The 20636-nt window shown below is 33.8% G+C and overlaps 1 protein-coding gene across 1 annotated transcript in view; it reads right to left on the bottom strand.

Moving 5' to 3' along the window:
* LOC129235166 (uncharacterized) overlaps window positions 1-20636 on the bottom strand; it is a 75839-nt gene that overhangs the window by 28996 nt on the left and 26207 nt on the right. The gene's annotated exons all lie outside the window — the stretch shown is intronic.

Below are 20636 nucleotides of genomic sequence, written 5' to 3'. Positions count from 1 at the left end.
ATGCAATTTGTTTTCAATTTTTTTTCCTCAATTTTACACTACGTCCCTCCACTTTTTAAGTATCAAACGAAAGCAAAAACAAGCAAGCTCTTTTAGTTTCATTATCTTCTGCTCGTATCAATGAGCATTTCGCCACCCCCCCCCCCTTTTTTTTCCGGAACAAACAGTAGAGAGAGACGCCAGAGTTTGTAGCAAGAAACCACATGATCATCGTTCTATTATTTTTTTTTTTTAATATAAGAGAAATACGGTTTAAAAAGAAAAAAAAACAGTAATAAAAGAAAAGGGATAAAATTAAATCAAGCAATAAAAATTACAAAAATATAATTCAAAATCAACATCAATTAAATGTATACTCTTTGGGTCTCAAAAGTGTCCAAAAACAAAGAAATAGCTCACAGAATTCAATAAATGTAATTGTTTCTCAAAAAAATGGGGCAGATTTTCTCAAAAAAAAAAAAAAAAAAAAAAAAAATCATTCTCTTGTTGGTATCAGAATAATAATAATACTGTGCGTTCGCATAAGTTGCACAATTTCAACTGAATTTCCAACTATGTGTGTTTGTGTATAACCTTAATAATATATTAACTTTATAGTCCTGTATAATGTTTTTCCTCATGAAGATATTTTCAAAAAACTAATTACATGCTTACTTTTAAATATTCATAGGCCCGTGAAAAAACTTTCTAGGATCAAGTTTCGTTTCTTTTTTCTCATTATTGATTTATTTATTTATGATTAATTTGTCATGAAAAAATTAAATTGTTTAAATATTTCTAAAGAAAAAAAAGTTTAAAGCAATTTTTTTTTTATTTATTTTTTTGAGCAATCACGATTGCTTATTGTTCTCACATGACAGTTTTTGACGTTCCTTTGATTTTTCCCACCGCCACCCTCCGCATCATCACCGTCGACGGGCGCCTCACGATGCTGCTCCTCTAGCGAAAGCCGTCTCCAGGTTGCATCCATGTCCTACACACACACACACGCATACATACACAACTACACACGCACACACACAAACACATACACACATACACCTACACACACCTACATACACAAACACATACACACACGCATACATACAGACACCCACACATACACACAACTACCCACACATTCATGCCTGCACACAGACACAAACATATATGCCTACACACATACACATACCCCCCCCCACAGACACAAACACACATGCCTACACACACATACACATAACCCGTACACACAAACACATACCCCCACACACAAACACACACGCCTACATACACACACTCGTGATTGCGAAAAATATAATTTGAATTCATGATGTCAAAATTCATTTTTTTTAAATATATATATATATATATATATATATATATATATATATATATATATATATATATATATATATATATATATATATATATATATATATATATATATATAATTGTTATTATTTGAAGTTTCAGGTAAGAGCAGGCGCTCTACTGCCTGCATAGCGCTCCTCTAAACTTAAAAATAATTTTTAAAAAAACTTTATAAAATGACTTAACATTGCTTTAAGATATGCTTATAGAATTTACACCGATTTCTAAGAATATTTTCCTTTTTGTATTTCTTCGTTTACCGAAGAAATACAAACTGGTTTCATCAGGGAGAAAATGAGCGGTTTGAAAACTGTAAATGTGGTTACTCTGCTTACTATCAGGGTGTTGCTCAGAAAGACAATTCCGTAACGGAAGTTTGAGCCTTTTAGGATGAAATACGGTCGGACCCCGATTTAACGAACCTCTATTCAACAAATTTCTCGATTCAGCTAATTTTCATTTTTCCCCGACTAAAATGAAAGCAAAAACCCCTATTTAACGAATAAAAAAACATCGAATTAGCAAATCATTTCAACAGTTCAAAAAAAAAAATTTTTTTTTAATCAATTTGAGTAAGGAAATATTGGATTGTTTTCCAAATGACATATCCATATTGTTAAAAACACCCATATGGTTAAAAACACAAATATGAAAAAATTATTAATTAATTTTTTTTTAAACATTTAGTGTTAGTTATACTAGTCATAAAAGATTTCATTTTACAATTAAATTATTAAGAAGAGGAAAAATATCTCCAGCATCGAAAACCATTTGGAATAATAATATTGAGAACAACCTTTAATGAGGAATCTTCAATCACTTACAGAAATAAAAATAAAAACATATTAAGGCATTCTGTGAAATGCTTGTTGAAACAAAAAATACAATCTAAAAGAAAGATCACTAAAAATTGTTTAAGTAATGAAAAAAATAAAAAAAAACTTAAATATGTACAAAATATGTGATAAATACTTCGACAAATTCACGGGTCATTTTTCAGCAGCACTTCAAGCAAACTGAAACTATAATTTCTTCCTGACTTATAAAAGCCGCCCTGTCCTCTCTCGACTGATCGCACCTCTTCAATTGAGTGAATAGTGGGAGCAAGGAGTGGATATGCTTGCGTCAATTTGAAGTGTTTCTCAAGGGTTTTCGATTTTGGCTTTCTCCAAAGCTTGAAAAGTCATTGGACTTATAAACTGATATATTTTACAAGATGGATGACGTACCGCGTAAGAGCAATGCAAAAATGACGTCATCCGCGAACGTCACAATGTGAAATGTTTTAAAAATACTACATAGTTAAAAAACCATATGTTTATTTATGTATGTATTGCTTTTTCCTTCGACCCGACAAACAAAAATTATAACACACTAGACATCCGCTATCAGCAGCTGAGAGATATGAGAAAGGAAATTATATACTATCTTCATTTTTTTTTTTTAATCGCTCCACACATTTATCTTACACACTGCGAAATTAAGCTTCGCCCCTCCCCCCCCCCCCTACCCCCTCCTATCTCACACATGCTTTACTTATAAAAGTACAATGAGTAGTTTTTGATAAATGCGTGGCAAGAGTTTTTGAGCAAATTGGGATGGATATTCTCATTAAAAAGTCTTCCTTCAGGAGTCACATCTCTATAATAACATATGCATGTATCCAGTTATAAAAAATTTCATCCATCCCCCAAAAAAAAGATAACAATGTTCTTTTAATGTTTTAATGCCTGTAGAAAATATTTATTGGCAGGAGATAAATGGTTTCAAAGAAAAGGAAAACACAAATAACTGTTCGTAGGAATAATTCAAGGAAATGATTAAAATTCAGATTTGGAAAAGAAAAAGTTCTTCAGACTCAGATTACAGCCTAACTGAGAAAAAAGAAAAAAAAAACAATGAAATAGCAAAAGATTCGATCTATATCAAGATGCTTATTCAATTTATTTATATATTTATTTTTCAATATAAAAAATCTCCGACCATATAGTGATAAAATATGAAAACTACGATTAAACTTTCACCCTTCCGGAAACGGCAACAAGAGAAATTTGAAATTGCGTAGTTGGGCTGCAACAACAAGCCTCACCTTCACGTTCCAATGTCACAATTATAAGCTTTAGAACTCTGGTGCAGCCGATTTTATCGCTTCGAGAGAAAATGAAATTAACTGTAGAAAGGATAACATCTGCATAAAACAAAACAGCATGGAGGAGACTGACGCAAACGAAATAGGACTGAGATTTCGTAATTAATTTTGCATCAATGTGTCTTTCACACTAACTTTGTGTGTTTCATACTGGGGATTTTCTTTCTTATTAAGGCTCAGGAATGAATGTTTATTTATTGAACTCCTTAGAAGGGTAAAGGGCAAAAAAATACTTCATTGCAAAAACGTTACTAAAGCAAGCATAATGTTAGCCGTTTTTAACGTGTTAACAAAGAAATAAAATAAAATAATGGTTTAAAAAAACTAAAAAAAAAAAAACACGCTTTAGTAGCAAAATTAACAAAAAAGTTAAAAATAATCTTTGAATGACAAGTATATAAAGTAATTGACCAAACACTTAATTTTACTGTAATAAAAAAAAAGCGTGAGGGGCTGCCTATTTACATTTTTGCATGGATAACAAGTGGAAAAAAATTTAAGACAACTGATAAGAAGCCCCCCACGCTTTTTTTTCTATTACAGTAAAATTAAGTGTTTGGTCAATTACTTTATATACTTGTCTTCCAAAGATTATTTTTAACTTTTTTGTTCATTTTGCTACAAAAGCGTGTTTTTTTTTTTGGTTTTTTAAACTATTATTTTATTTGCATCAGACATTTTGAATGGTTTTCTGGTAAATTCATGTGCAAACATTGTTACACTCCGCAGCTATGATTTGTACGTTGTAAGTAATTCTAATAAGCCACTGACTATTTATCCTAAGGAAAGTTGGACCCACAAACATACAAGTTAAGCTAATAAAAGGTTGTTAATTAGAATAAACTAATAACTTATCGTTAATAAATTAATTTGATTATAGACTATTGCATTGTCATTGGGTCTGAGTTTGCATTTCAAATTTTAAAAGAATCCGATCACAAAAAGTGGGCGAAAATTGAGTTGCAAGGTTATAAATTTAATTTCGATGTAGACGGGATTAGAACGCACGCCCAATGATTCCCGGAGGTGAACGTCAGCGAAGACCCGCGCCTGAGACCGCTCGGCTACGAACGCTCATAAAGGGGTGGAATGTACTAACAGTAATAAGCCACTAGCTCCTAGTCCAAAGGAGAGTTACTCATAAACATACAAGAGAAGCTAATAAAAGCGTGATAAAAATAGCCTCGCTTTGTCCTATTTTGGTGGTCGCTACAGTAAAATATAGTTTTTTTCATACCATAGAAATAATATTTTCACAGCAGTTATATTTGGTGAAATCAAATGAATCCAAAAGTTTTCTTTTCAGTAAATTTAATTACAACTATAAAAATTAAAGAAAAATTTTCACTAGCTGCTTGCAGACCTCTTGAAAATTGCTCGTGCACCACTAGTGGTCCGCGGACCATAGGTTGAGAACCACTGACCGAGACAATGCTGTGCTTTTCTAGAAAAGTTCGTTTCAACGAAATAAATGTTCAGTCCGGGTTTAATTTCCATTTCATTTCTTGAATTCCATTACAACGAAATTCCCGATTCAACGTACAAAATGTGCGGTCCCTTGAAGTTCGTTGTAACGGGATTTTACTGAATTATCACATGTCTTTTACCAGTAGCGTTGTTACAGGGGGTGGGGGGGGGGGCGGTCAGACCCGGGTGTCACCCGTCTGGGGGGATAGCATTCAATGTAGTATAGCAAGTTTTTGAAAAATATGAAGCTAAAATGCATTTTTAATGCTACAAATTTGAAAATTTTAAGGGGGAGGACCCCCGGACCCCCATTTTATTTGTCTTTGGTTCATTAGTCAACTTAAAATTTCGATTTTCAAATGTAGTTGTTTCTGAAAATTGCGTGAATTTTATGTTTTTATGCTTACATACAATTTTAATTATTCTTTTGCGTTGGGGGGGGGGAGGGGGTACACTCCAAATTAGCGCAAAGGGGGTCACTAAAGTAACATCAAACAAAGATTTTTTAAAACTCTTTCAAAGAATTTTTCTCTAACGGATCTTGAAAAGAAAATAAATAAAACTTAGCTTTGTGTCAAGGAACTGCAATAATGAAAACGTTTTTTTTTATACACCCATTTAATGTTACCTGCTATGAAACATTTCTAAACTCGTTTTCATTGTGTCACTCTTTGACAAGGGCGTAATGCACACAAATGGACAACTTTAGCCACTTTCAAGCGCATTGCATTTCCTCCCGCTCATTCGTTAATGTCGACAAATAACAAAGAACAATAGACTAAGTGACAAAGAAGTATCTTTTCTAATAAACATTGCAGGAACGACCTGAACCAAGTTAATGGTTGTCAGCCGAGTCTAAGTTCGTGAAAGAAATATCTCTAAAGCTACAGTGTGCCGCATTTAAATTTCAATGTACGTAATGAGCCTTTTTTTTAAACTCAGCTTTAGATCGTTGTAGCAACACAAAAAACATAAAACAATGAAATGAGCGAAATAAGTGCCATTAAGTATTCATATAAAGAATAACATCCATCAAATTTTATTAAACGTTCGAAAATTATAATAGCCAAATATGTATTTTAACAGACTTCTGAGATTCGATTCGCATACTTGATGGCAGGGGAGCCGAAAACTTAACTGGACCCTGATGCAAAATACTGGTATATATACCATGTACTACACCTAATCCCCCTCTCTTTGGCCTATTCATCCTTTTTCAGAAGTGTCGGACAGTAAAACGATGCAAAAAGGATGCAGAAAAATAAGTGGAGACTTCGCTGTGAATTTTCGGAGAGGGTTGTTGTCTTATGGAACTCAGGGTCAGGGGTGCCATGTGATCTTTTGACTACTTTAGTAAAACCCATTTGTAAAGAGTGGTATAAAATTCAAATTGTATTGAACATGAATATTTCAATAGAGCAAAAATACAATATTTGTTTTTCTATATATTTATATATTTGCAATGTATATTGCAGTTTATTAAGTATTTTTTAGTCTGATGTAATATGTTGATACAGTAATGGTTCAAATAAATATAATTTTTATTTTAATATCTTTTGGAAACGAAATTGTTCAAATTTATTTCCTAATAAAAGACGGATTTTTTTAAGCAGTTTAATAAGCAGAAATATAGGACGGCTTTATTTAAATTGGCCATAATATGGCAGCTCCTCCCACCCCTCTCCAGGCATGGGTCAAGGCTAGCCAAGATCTTGCCAGCGTCAAATGTTGATATTTTCCTAAACTAACATTGATGAGAAAATTGTTTATTGGTCGCAAATTTAAAGTTACAACTGATCAGAACGAATTCAGCAGAAAAGGAAGAAAATATCCATACCGGATGTGTTTAGATGAGTGGGTTTGCATTTCACGTGAACAGCTGAAATCGCTAATTCTGCTTATCCGCATTAATTAGGACTTAGGTGTTCTTCAGCAAGAGAAATTCCGGCAATCAAACAATGTTGACGATAGACTAGAGGAAGGACTAGAGGAAGAAAATCCGTTTGATTAAACCATCCCGGATGCAATTGGCAGTGGCACCATTTAGTAATCGCATCAAATCTCATGGGTAAGCACCAAATTTCGTTCAATTCCATGCACTACATTTGAGTCACAGAGGCCGCAAAGAATCTTTTGCATTAACATACGTATTCCCAGAAGAGATCAAAGAGTGGGTTCAGTACCCTTTGAAAGACTAAATCCGTCAAAATTCGAAACATAGGTAATTTTTACGACATACCAATACTTCATTTAGAGAATCTTGGTTGAAAATTGGTTGGATTTAATTATTACTGGTTGTCTGTAAAAACAGGCGGGGGGGGGGGAGGAATGAAAAGGGACCGTAATCTTCAGTTTTAAAGGTTAAAGTTAATAGTAGTGATTGATCGACATTCATTGGTGGTCGGACATTTTGCCCATTGTTTATAAACAACCAATTTTGACCAAAATATCGTCTTATCTTTTTTTTAATCAAAATTAATTTTACCTGGAACAAGAAGCTGTCGTTACCCATACCCATTTGATTTTAAAATAGATTACACAAGAAAGCAAAATAAAACTGAAATTCCAAAACGAAAAGAAAAAAAAAGGACCAAAGAAACGAACTTTTAGGGACCTCAAACTGAGAGTCCGGTTGGTAGCCTTGCTATAGAAATGTTATTACGGAGTCATTCCGCATCAACTGACCTAATTTTTTAAATCGTCGTAATTTTTAAATGAAATATGATTAAAAAAAAAAGAAAAAAAATTATCTTGTTCTGTCTGATGTATCAGTCTGCTTCCTGAACAAAATACTTTTCTGATTCTAACATATTTATTTTGCAAAATAACTTTTTTAATGATTAATAAAAAAACTATTTCTGACTTATAACAGTTGCATAATCCCTATATGTCGGTTGTCCCTGTCCCCCCACGGCGTTCACCATTCTTTATTTGTTGTTAGATTTTCCCGCTAACAACAAATAGTATTTCAGGCTCATTTTTTCACGCTTATCTGAAAGAACAACATCGGGAAAAAAAAAACGATTTTTATAGAAAAAAAATGTTCTTTCTCATGGTACCAACGGAAAGACGATGCAAGGTGACAAACTTGAGCTACGGGGCATTAAAAACACACTATTTTTCATCTGAACTATTTTAATAACTACTTTGGATGCCAATATCTTCATAATCAGAAAATCAATATTTACGCTCTGCAACTATAACCCATTAAAAACATGCATATTGACAATAGAATTACAATGTTCGAGCATTTAAATCATTTTTGTTCAGAATTTATGACATTCTAAAATCCAGGAAAATATTTCTCTGTTGCGTTTTGTCAAGACTTTGTATACGTGATACACAAAAAGTTATGAACTCAAATTCACAAAAATACTAGAACGTATTGACAACTAAAAGTACTTAAAGCTCCAAAAATTTCAGGCTTCTAGTGTTATAAAATGTTATGTAATCTGAGATTAAATATGACAATTCGTTACGACAGACATAATTTCAAGCTCGTTTTTTTATCCTTATTCGAAAAAACACCATCGAAAAAAAAACTTATTTTGAAAGGAAAAAATGCGTTATTTCTAATAGTATAAACGGAAAGAAGATGCGAGGTGACAAACTTGAGCTATAGCGCTTTGAAAATAGGCTATTTTTCACTTGAACGGTTTTTATACTCGCTTTGAATCACAATATCTTTTAGAAAATAGATATTCAAGCTTTGCAACTGTAACCCATTAAAAACAAGCATTTTTACAATGGAATCACGCAGCACGAGCTTTTGAATTATTTTTGTTCAAATTTTATGACAACTTAAAATCCAGGAAAAAGTATTTTCCCCATCTCGCTTTTTCACAAGTTCACGCGTATGTAACACAAAATTTAACGGGCTCAAATTCATACAAAAATACTTGAATATATTAACGGCCAAACGTACTTTAAGCGCCTAAAATTTCAGGCTTAAAGTGTGATAAAATTTTCCGTAAGCTTGGTGTAAACTTGGCAATTTGGCACAAAAAGCAAATCCGCCATCTTTTATCGCATTTTTCGGAGATCCAAGATCAGGGTATGTAAACAGACTTGGAACAATAAGATAGAAACCAAAGTCCTACAAGATATGTGGAAAGCAGAAACAATGCCGAAAATTGCAAAGTAGGACACAATAGTGGGAGAAAATCTTAATTTCTCTCAATCCTCACAGTTTTTTTTTTTTTCCTTTCTTTCTTTCCGTCTGCAGAGTTACTTAAAATTGTGAAAGTATACTACAAAACAAATCTTCCAAAGAAATGTAATTCCTAGTATTCTAACAAAGAAAAACACTTCAATAACGGTTATCCACAAAAGAAGTTGATGAGATTTCCCGTTTTCCCGATAGAAAATAAGGAATCTTATCACGCGACTACAAAGAAAGGCACAGTAGCTACATTAAAAAAAATTGCCTTTGGAATTAGAAAGTGATAGACTTGACAGTGTGCCAGAAAAGTTGAATAAAAGGTTTCTTACGAACCAAAAGCAAAAAATCGAATGTCTGAGAGTTTAAACAAAAGATTCATTGTTTTGAGGACTTGACCTTGCAATCAACGACAACATTGAATAACCAAGCACTAGTTTTTCATTCGAAAGCGGTTAGTAGTGGTTTTTAACACGAATTTACAAACCATCTAGGCTTCTTTCGTAAAATTAATATGACACATTCCAGTTTGTTTTTATAGTTTTTATATTAATAGTTTTTAGAACGTAATGTAACTACATAGAACCTAGAACGAGATTCAAAATTAACGTTAGCAAAGCCATTGCACGGAAAAGAAACCATTTTATCCTGTTACGAATAAAATATATCAGCTGTCACGTGCGGGACAAAATGTCCGTGGAATGCCGCATCAGTTAATGTTAATAAAGTAAGTTAATGTTAATAATGATTTTAACGGGGTTTTAAATTAAAGAAAAAGCTCAATTAATACGCAATATCGATATTCCAATTGTCCCCCCCCCCCACGGAAAAACCCACTCCCCCAAATTGGTGAACTTCATCTGTTAGTTTTTTTAATTATGACAAACACTAAATCCTGATAGATCAGCCAGGGAAAAAAAGTTTTTTTTTTTTTTTTTTTGCAATGGATGGATGTATATCTATCGCAATTGCACATTATAGAAAAGAAAAGAGCGCCCACAACTTAAAACTAAGTGCTGGAAATTCGAAGCAAGAAAAACCGATTGAAAATGTATCACATAAGTCAATACATGAAAAGATGAAAATTCTAAGTACACGTGGGTGTGTGTAGAGTAAAAAATCCAGCCCACAACAGGCAGGAAATGTTTAGATAATAGAAATCCTCTTCTAAACAAGTCCACTTCCTGATGGGACCCCTGCTGGCAACCGAATGCCTGGAATCTGTCCAGTTTGAAAGATCCATCTCCCTCCCAAAAGTATTGCAAAAGCTTACAGTAAGCGGATGATAAACCTCTGAAACGCCCCAATAGCATTGCAGTAAAAATAAATGTTTGTTGTTCTGTTTAAGGTGTTTTGCATGAAGTATTCCATGGAATTCGAACTACCGTCAGCAGCGAATTGACGAAGGGGGTTTTACCCCTTTGCAGAAGTGTTTATTTTAGGCCAAGAAGGTAAATTCCGGTTGCGCTAGCGCACATCAGCACTTTAATCATGGTAATTTTCTTTATTGTATGTTCCAGATATAAGAGCAGTAGTTTCAGACAAATTTACAACTTGAAAACGACACAATATGAAACGTTTAAATAACAAAAAAAAAAATAATAATAATAATAATAATTAATTCCATTTTAATCTCATGGTACTTTTTTGTTGAACGGTGACGAAAAATCTTCGAATTTTATGAAATTTAATCAACACAATTTTCTAATTTACAATAGAAAAAGCATGCAAATTGAATCAAAGTTAGTTTACTAAATAGGATGCATCGACAAATTTAATAATGTATTCAAATGCATCCAATAAATGATTCAAAAATATTACAGATATGTCTTAATTTAAAATTAAAAACTATTGAATACCTTGTGTTTCATAGTTATACTTCAATGCAGCGGTTCCCAAACTTTTTAGGCCACGGAACCCTTAGTGATTTGTTTTTACTTAAAGGAACCCCATTTTTGTTTGTGACTGAAAAACAAAATGTTAACGATCTAGGAGTTAAATGATAAAGATGAAAAATGATCATCATTCGATTACTTTCTTCTGCATGGGAGAATTTTTCGTATTTCGACAGATTGGCACGTTTTAAGGTGCTCTGAGCCCACCTTAACCATTTTTGGAAATCATCTGTTCGTCTGTTTGTGTTTCGCATGTACTGTCCAACCACGGATTGCATGGAATTTCCAAACGTCTAGATCAGACGAATCTATGTGAATAAGGGGGAAAAGTAAAAATTTGATGCGCGTATTCCGCTCATTTGAATGAGACTCGGCTTTTGCAAAAGCTGACATCGGTAAAAAAAAAAAAAAAAAAAATAGATTCGTCCATTTAAGGTTGTAAAACGGATGTTTGTCTTTCCATGCAATCCGTGGTCAGACAGTATTTGACCGATTTCTTGAGGATGATCATACTCAAAACGTAATACATGGAATCGAAAGAAACTTGGTCATCTCCATGTGAGCTTGTGTTGATTAGCTTCAGAGATTAGTGCCAAAACGAACGATGTCCACTTTTATCGTGACTGCTGTCTCAAAAAAACACACACGCGCGCACACACACACATACACACGCACACACACAAGGATTCGCATTAAAATTGGTACACATACGTACTTAATGGGAGAGGCGCAGATAAGTTTTTACTACCAATCATTTCAAAAGGGTGAAACAATAGAATGATTTTCTCGTCAGGAATTACCGTTTCTATCTCGAAAAATAATACAAGAATTCAAACAAAAGCTGAAATACAAGGGGATCTCAACGGAAACATTTGTGAATCCGCAATTGATTTTTGCGCCAATTGCTCAACGAAGGACTTTGCATGCTTTTACCGTCCAGCATGACTGATCAGGGGCGGATCCAGACAAAACTCTCGGAGGGGGCCATTTGGAAAAATACGATGCTGTGGAAATTTTTTGAGTTTTACAAATATGAATATAGCCCACCTTTAACTAGAGCAATTTTTAAGGAATTTTCACTAGGCGACACAAGTTTAACATAAAGGCTGTAACCTTCCCAATAATGTTCCTCTTTTAACGAACGCGTGAATATATCGTGGCCTCAAAGTGGTATTCCTATAATCAAGTACTGCGTTCTGAGGCGACTTTATAGGACTTCTACTTGAAGAGCAAGCCGATGTGAACCAATTGTAAGTATAATATTAACTCTGAAGTAAAGGGGGCCCGGGGCTTCTCCCCTGGAAAATTTTCGAATTCGTAGTCTTAAAAACGCATTTTTGACGATCTTAGGTAATGTTAGGATAGAAGAGGTTCGGTGGCGCTCCCCTGTCTATTTTTCGAAATAGTAGCTCTAAAAATGCAGTTTCAAACGATCTTTGATGATGTTAGAAAGAGGAGGAATTTGAGTGCCCATGTAAGGAAATTTTTCTGATTTGTAATCTTAGAAATGCATTTTAACTGCCGTTAAGTGTCGTAATATTAAGGGCTTGGGTGCGACCCCCCCCCCCCCCTCCCGCCTATTTTTCGAAATTGAAACCTTTAAAACGCAAACATTATCGCCAATAAAGTTAAGAAGGAGGTGATTCGAAGTTTCTCTGGCGGATTTTTTTTTTTTTTTTTTTTTTTTTGCAATTGTAAAGCAAAAACGCAGTTTAATACGATCTTTTCATGATGATACGTGGAGGAGAAATTCCAAGGCCCACACCAAGAAATTTACCCATGTCTTCATAAATCTTGCTAAATAATCTTGACTGGAGAAAACGAGAGTTAACAAAATAAACTATTTCTGAAACTTCATCAAGAACTTTTCTCAAGTCAGATGATATTTAATTGATTACGCCACGACGATGCAAAACACTGTGACCACTACTACTTCAATCTGGAGCGACATATTAGATCCTTGATATTATTTCATTTTGCTTGAAACTAGTGGAAAATAAATGTATACAACGGCTAACTCGCAGCGGAAACCTTCCTATACTTCGGCGGAACTCAAGGGTTCCGCGGAACACACTTTGGGAAACGCTGCTTTAATGTGACATATTTCAATACGACATAATTAGACATAAAGAAATTACAACTTAAGATATGCTTTATCCGTTCCCGAATTCCTGATACATCGATAGTTTTACGTCTTCCCTATAGCAACGCCACACCACACGTTGGGGGAGATTTTGTTGACTGAATGAATGACAATTAATGAGCAACTGGGTGACGGAACGAGAGCGCATGAATTAAATTGATTATAAAAAATTGATAATTTTCAATGGAGGACGATGAAGATGAAGATGTAAGATATTTAGTGGGCATGCGCATTTAGAGGAGACAGATTTCGTTTATATCCTCGCAGCCGTTGTGAAACCATCCATACTACAGCCATTATTTTTCCACCTCCCATGTCACAAACATCGAAGTGAACCCTTTTAGAACTAACAGTCAGCCGTGATGCCCCAATGCCAACCAAATTTTTTTAATAACGTGCTCATAAAAGGAAGAATTGTTAACTGCGGTTGCACGTAAGTGCTTCCTATGCTACCGCTGGCACGTGGCTGTCAAGTTGTCATTCCTAACTGACAATATTTTTTGCAAAAAAACAATGAAACCAAGGGCGCCCATATGCAAAATTTTAAGGGGAGGGGGCTTAGATATTTTCCCCATGGTTTACCAGGATATTTCCCCATAGAGAAACCGATTTCAATATAGATGAGTTATTGAAATTTGACATTTTTAATAACTTATCCATTAATTGCTAGAGAACAAATGTTTTTACATTGTTGCAAAGAAAAAAGTACTAAAAGCAAGAAAGTTCTAATTCCAAAGGGAAGGGCTTGAGCCCCGCTTGCCCCCCCCCCCCCCTCCCTATGGGCGCCCCGGCGCCCTTGAATGAAACAATAAAAACACAAAGTGCTAAATTTTATTAAATAATCTTCACAACACACATGGCCTGATTACTGTATAGGCAAACTAGGACGTGGCCTACCCCCCCCCCCCCCCCCCATCAATGGCTAAAACAGTAAGTTTTGTCAACGAGAGGGCGTCGAAAATACGTTCGGCCTTGGGCCCTGTGGTATCTCAATCGACTACACACGCTTTATTAGAATATATACCATGCCCACTACCCAGTGCTGTCGTTGTGAGGGGGTGGGCACTAAAAATAATGCAAATGTGATATAAATTAGTTTCAAACCGTCTTTTCTTTTGGCGAGTCTCCCCTCAGCCCCAAGGTGAGTTCTCCTAAGTCTTTTTTTTTTCTAACTACAGCACTGACCGTTATAAAATTTATTGGTCAGAAATTCAGCGATTTAAAAACCTAAAAAAAAGTTCCCGAAAGTTATTGCTGTTATGGGAAACAAATCAAGAAAAGCAAGTCTATTGTTCACTATCAATAGCAAATCTATCACCTACTAAGAGCAACTACGCTCGGGTACTTGGGAAATTCAAATGTGATAAATGTAAAACAATCAATCAAAAACAATAGCTATTAGAAAAGCCTGATAAACGACCTCGCCTTTTTTCTGACATCATTTGGTAATAACATTCACTGTTGATCAGTTCTAGAAATCGAATTGAAGAATAAAAATCGCCAAAACCAAAAACTAAAAATTCACAAAAAAAAAATAAAAGATTTCTTCGGGTGTTCTTTTTTCCCACAGCACTGCTCGTCGTAATATGTAACTGAACTTAAACTAATACTAACTAATACGACGACATTAAGGTGGCACAAGAGCAAAAAATTAATACTCATTAAGCAGAACAAAAAAATATTGATAATGCCTCTGAACCTCTTGTAATAACTCCTGAATTAATTAATGCTCATAAACTACAATTTTCAAAATTAACAACTAATCACTCATTAGCTAACCATAATAATCAGGTTAATCTTTAAAAAATATGGTAGAAATACAATGATAATGCGCTCTAATGAAAAGAAAGGATATAAATTAGTAAAACTGCGATGTATTATACCTGGATAAAAATTAAAAAAAACAACATAATAAAATGTTAGAATAAGTGACAAAAATAATTCGCTTAAACTTGGGGGGGGGGGGGAAACAATCAAAACTTAAAAGCTTTCTAAAAATGTTAGATCAACTCGTTTATTTTTAACACGCTTTTATTAGCTTCACTTGTATGTTTGTGAGTATAACTCTCCTTTGGACTAGGCGCTAGTGGCTTATTACTGTTAGTGCATTCCACCACTTTATGAGCGTTCGTAGCAGAGCGGTCTCAGGCGCGGGTCTTCGCTGACGTCCACCTCCGGGAATCATTGGGCGTGCGTTCTAATCCCTTCTACATCGAAATTAAATTTATAACCTTGCAACTCAATTTTCGCCCACTTTTTGTGATCGGATTCTTTTAAAATTTAGAATGTAACCTCAGACCCGATGACAATGCAATATTCTATAATCAAATTAATTTATTTACGATAAATTATTAGTTTATACTAATTAACACGCTTTTATGCTTAACTTGTATGTTTGTGGGTCCCACTTTCCTTTAGACAAATAACCAGTGGTTTATTAGAATTACTTACAAGTACAAATCAGAGCTGCGGAGTGTAACAATGTTTGCACATGAACTTACCAGAAAGCATTCAAAATGTCTGATGCAAATAATGCAATAGAATACTAAGATACATTCCATTATAAAAATCGAACACACGCACAAAGATTTCATTTAAGAGTTACAAGTGTTAGCAATATTTAGTATCTAATTCTTATTTAAAAATTTAAAAAAAAAAAACACGCTTTTGTAGCAAAATAAACTAAAAAGTAAAAAATAAAATAATAGTTTAAAAAACTAAAAAAAAAAAAAACATGCTTTAGTAGCAAAATTAACTAAAAAGTTAAAAATAATCTTTGGATGACAAGTATATAAAGTAATTGACCAAACAATTAATTTTACTGTGATAAAAAAAGCGTGGGGGGGGGCTTCTTGTCAGTTGTCTTAAATTTCTTCCACTTGTTATCCATACAAAAATGTAAATAGGCAGTCCAGCACGATTTTTTTTACTACAGTAAAAGTAAATGTTTGGTCAATTACTTTATATACTTGTCATCCAAAGATTATTTTTAACTTTTTAGTTCATTTTGCTACTAAGTGTTTTTTTTTTTTTTTTTACTTCCTTTTACAAAAAAAAAAAAAAAAGTAGTGTATTCGCGAAATAATTTTCACTCAAAAATCGACCTTAGTTTCCATTTTACTCACCCTCGAATGAATATTGAGTTTTTTTTGTTTTTTTCGACTCGACCACTCGTGGATAAGTGCCTAAGAACGTATAGACACGCGAAATATCCATTATGACGATTCCCGAGTTAATTACAACGAATTTTTTCGTGACGGCCGTATGTACGCATGTATGTCGCATAACTCAAGAACCGTAAGTCCTAGAAAGTTCAAATTTGGTACGCAGACTCGTAGTGGGGGTCTAGTTGTGCACCTTCCCTTTTGGATGCATTCGGGTGTTTCTAAAGGGGGTCTTTGGTCACTTTTTGAGGGGAAGTCATTGTTAATTTCGATGTAAACTCAAGTGGTGTTATAATTTGGCGGACACTTGGCGAAATATCGCCAGTCTTTCGGTCGCCAAGTTTTGTCACCGACAAATTTGGCGATTTTTTTGAGCAATCACGATTGCTTATTGTTCTCACTTGACTATTTTTGACGTTCCTTTGATTTTACCCACCGCCACCCCCCCACCCTCCGCACCATCACCGTCGACGGGCTCCTCACCCTGCTGCACCTCTAGCGAAAGCCGTCTCCAGTTTGCATCCATGTCCTACACACACACGTATACATACACAACTACACACACACACACATACACACACGAACACACACAAATACACAAACACATACACACACATAAATACATACAGACACCTACACATGCACACACACAAACACATACAAACAACTACCTACACATTCATGCCTGCACACAGACACAAACACATATGCCTACACACACACACATACCTCCCCATATACCCACACATTCATACACACAACTACTCACACACTTATGCCTGCACACAGACACAAACACACATGCCTACACACACATACCCCCCACAGGCCTACGTGCACACACTCGTGATTGCTAAAAACATAATTTGAATTCAAGATGTCAAAATTCAAATTAATTTTTTTTTTTTTTTATCTGTTTCAATTTGGCCACTGTTGGTGATATTTTGAGAGTAAACTATTGAATCACATTTGAATTGCCAGTAATGTGGAAATGACATTAAATTGGAGTAAAAAGAAGTCATGTGATGCACACATCAGCTCGTTTAAACTATTATTTTTAACAAGATAACGTTTGTTGACAAAACATGGCTATGATAACCTGCCTGTTTTTTACGCAAATAAATGACAATGTGCGCATCAAAAAATATTTAGTAAAACAAAATAACTTTCTATATGTGAACAAACTCTTGAGTATTCAAGGAATATTCAGGAAAAAAAAAAACAAATATATATTGTAACAATATAACTATAAAAAAAACAGTAAAATGCACGTACTTTTCCTTCAAAATTAAAATCAAGCACGCTTGGCAGCTTTAAACTCCGTGGGCATGAAAAATTTGGGTTTTTGTACGAAAAAATTAATTTAAATCACGGAAACGTTTTTGCTTCAAAAAAGCGCGAAATGATCACAATATCACCTTAAAATTTTTCAGAAACGTTGCATATCACCAGCATTTCAATAGAAACTATTTATGGCCCCCGTACCCACATGGAGAGTTCTTGGAGGCACTGCAGCAATGGGGCGCGGGTAAATTTATTTTTATGTTTATGTGCCGTATTTTATTTCCCGAACTTGAAAATAGGGGAAGGGGACCCTGAAACAAATGTGAATCAAAGAGCCTATTTTGTTCTAATTGATCATGAGTTGAAATTGACCTAAGTTTATTGAATAATTCGCGAGCGTTAGGATAGATCTTTTACTTCGATTGCCATGTTACTGCCCCAAATTTTATGACTGCTTAATGTATTGCAGAGAAAAGCTTTCATTTTAACACAGCTAGTTTTGCTTTTTTCTCATTTTTCCACAAATTTAGTTCTTTTACAAAAAGTTTTTTTTTAATCACATAGTGAATAATATAATTTTAAATATACTTTTAACGTGTTAATTTTTCAGAGCGTGCACCATCATACCTCTTGCCTTCCCCCCCCCCCCCCCGCGCAGCGGAGGTACTATGTATGCCACTTGATAAGAGGGGGTAATAAAATGTGTGACATCCCATATTTTCTTTCACAATGCTTATGAAAATGGCGCGAGATGTGACTAGGGGAGGGGAAGGAAGTGATAAGGTGAAGTGAAATATTTTGAGACAAGATGGGGAGGGGGGAGCGAAAATGTTGGAAAGAAAAGGTGTAACACTAACAGCTCCGTATCGTCTGCTTTTTTCGCATGCATAAATAGTGTTTGTTTTTTATTGATCTTTTATTTCTTATTTGTTAATAATGTCACTTGTGCAGACAATAAATTTAATTTTAGTGATTCTTTTATTATTGGAAATTACTTTGGACTCTATATTTGTACGCTAATATTTCATTTTTGAGTACTTAGATGAAGTAACTGCATTAGATATTTCTTAAAATCTCCCCCCCCCCCTTTGATAAAATCTTTTGTGTTGGATGTACTTTGTACCTTATTATTTAATTAATAAACTTTAAACGCTTAAATGCGGTAATTATACATGATAAAATTTGATATTCTTTTTGACTGACGAATTTCTTAAACTAAAAATGCTCAAATGAATTCATTCAGATGATCAGATAATTTGATTTTTATTTTGGCTCCATTTAAAATAAACAGGTTTTTCACTTTTTTTCTCTCTAGGATTGGCAGGTTTTTGCCATAGGTGGAAAAAACCACGGAAAAAACAGGTAAAAACCGTCCGGCAAAAATACCTTTTTGCCATTTTTTGCCAAAGCGGTAAAGGTGAAAATTATTTATTTTCCGAGGAATGTAACTATTTTTATTTTTACCAAGTTTATCTTTGGCAATAATAATACATTGCTTTTGTGTTTTTTTTTTAATTTTAATTATTACTTAGAATAGTCGATGCATTATTGAAACAGTAATCTAAATACAAGTGCTATTCAGTTTGTATTGATTTAATAAAATGCTTTTTTAGTTAATAATATTAAATATAGATCATGAGAAAGAGGGAGAAAAACTCACTGGCTTTGGTTATAAAATTGAAAATACTGAAGAACAGCTGTAACTGTTAAACAATTGAACCTCATCACACATAAGGAGTATGAATATAAAAAGCTGAATAATGACCATTAAATAAAATGACTTAAAATAATTAAATTTGTTCATATTCAATTCAATTTTCTATTTCAACTCATATTTCCTTTTTTCAACATAGCATAACAAAAAGCAAGTTTTGAAAACCTTTCTAATTCCAATCTATTTTGTGATTTTGAATGAACCAAATGAAAAATTAGAGAATGAATATTTGCTCTACTGCTGCACTACTTGAGGGGCATGTTTGAAGATGTGCAATTAAGTTGCAAAAGTCTGGAGAAATATTACATGTATACTCCTCCACCATTTATTAGCATCAATAGTCTCAATAACTTGATCTTCAAAAAATGTAGCTGGAAAAGGTTTTTCTTTCAACCCAAAACTTCTCACATATGGTAAGTATAAAATAAAGGTTTTTTTTTTTTTTTTTTTTTTTTTTTTTTTTTTTGTAGCCATTCACAGGGTTTTTTTTTTTTTTTTTGTTCAGAATTTAAATTTTCCCCTCTGTACTTTGGATGCAATAAATAAGAAAGTAGGTGCCAAGATAGAAATGCTTGCTCAAACCTTTTTAGATTATATTGCAAGTATAGTAAAAGAAAAACTGATAGTGATGTGTTTGTCACACAATCATGCAATTTCAGTATTTTGCATCCTAACTGGGGCACATGTCTCATATATTTTAATTGACTATCCTCAAAAAACATTTTGAAGTTTTAATTACCATATTTTATATTAATGAAATTTCTAACTAATATTCTGATTTGAAGACTTAATTGCATTATGCACAACAAAATATTACTGTTTATTAGTACATTTCTTGAAATCTAGCCAATTTTCCTAGTTTTTGCCAATTTTGCCGGTTTTTGCAACTGTCCTGAGGGCAAGTATAGAATTTTGCCCCCAAAATGTCCAACCCTATTTTTTTCTTTAAAAAAATTAACTGAATCTTTTACGCAATGCACATTACTTACTGCTTAGATAATTCATCTTTTTTCTCCTCTCATTTCAAATTTTATAGTTAGAATATCCTTAACACCAAATAGAAAATGTGTTGGTTCAGGATATCAATGTTATTTTGCAATGAATTTTATAATGTATTTTAGAACAAATCATGCAGGATCTTGAAGCGATGGACAACATAAAACATGAATTACAATACCAAAAATATGCGCAAGAACAGTGAAACATAAAAGTGCATGCATTTACATATTTTCTAAACATTTTCATAACAGTATATAAAAAAAAGTTAGTACTAAAATTAAGCATTATATTACGCACAGTAAAAAACATGCT

The sequence above is a fragment of the Uloborus diversus genome, chromosome 2 (assembly GCF_026930045.1).
Source record: "Uloborus diversus isolate 005 chromosome 2, Udiv.v.3.1, whole genome shotgun sequence".
Classification (NCBI taxonomy): Eukaryota; Metazoa; Arthropoda; class Arachnida; order Araneae; family Uloboridae; genus Uloborus; species Uloborus diversus.
The sequence above is the reverse complement of the archived record's forward strand: the minus strand, read 5'-3'. Positions and strand labels throughout refer to the sequence as shown.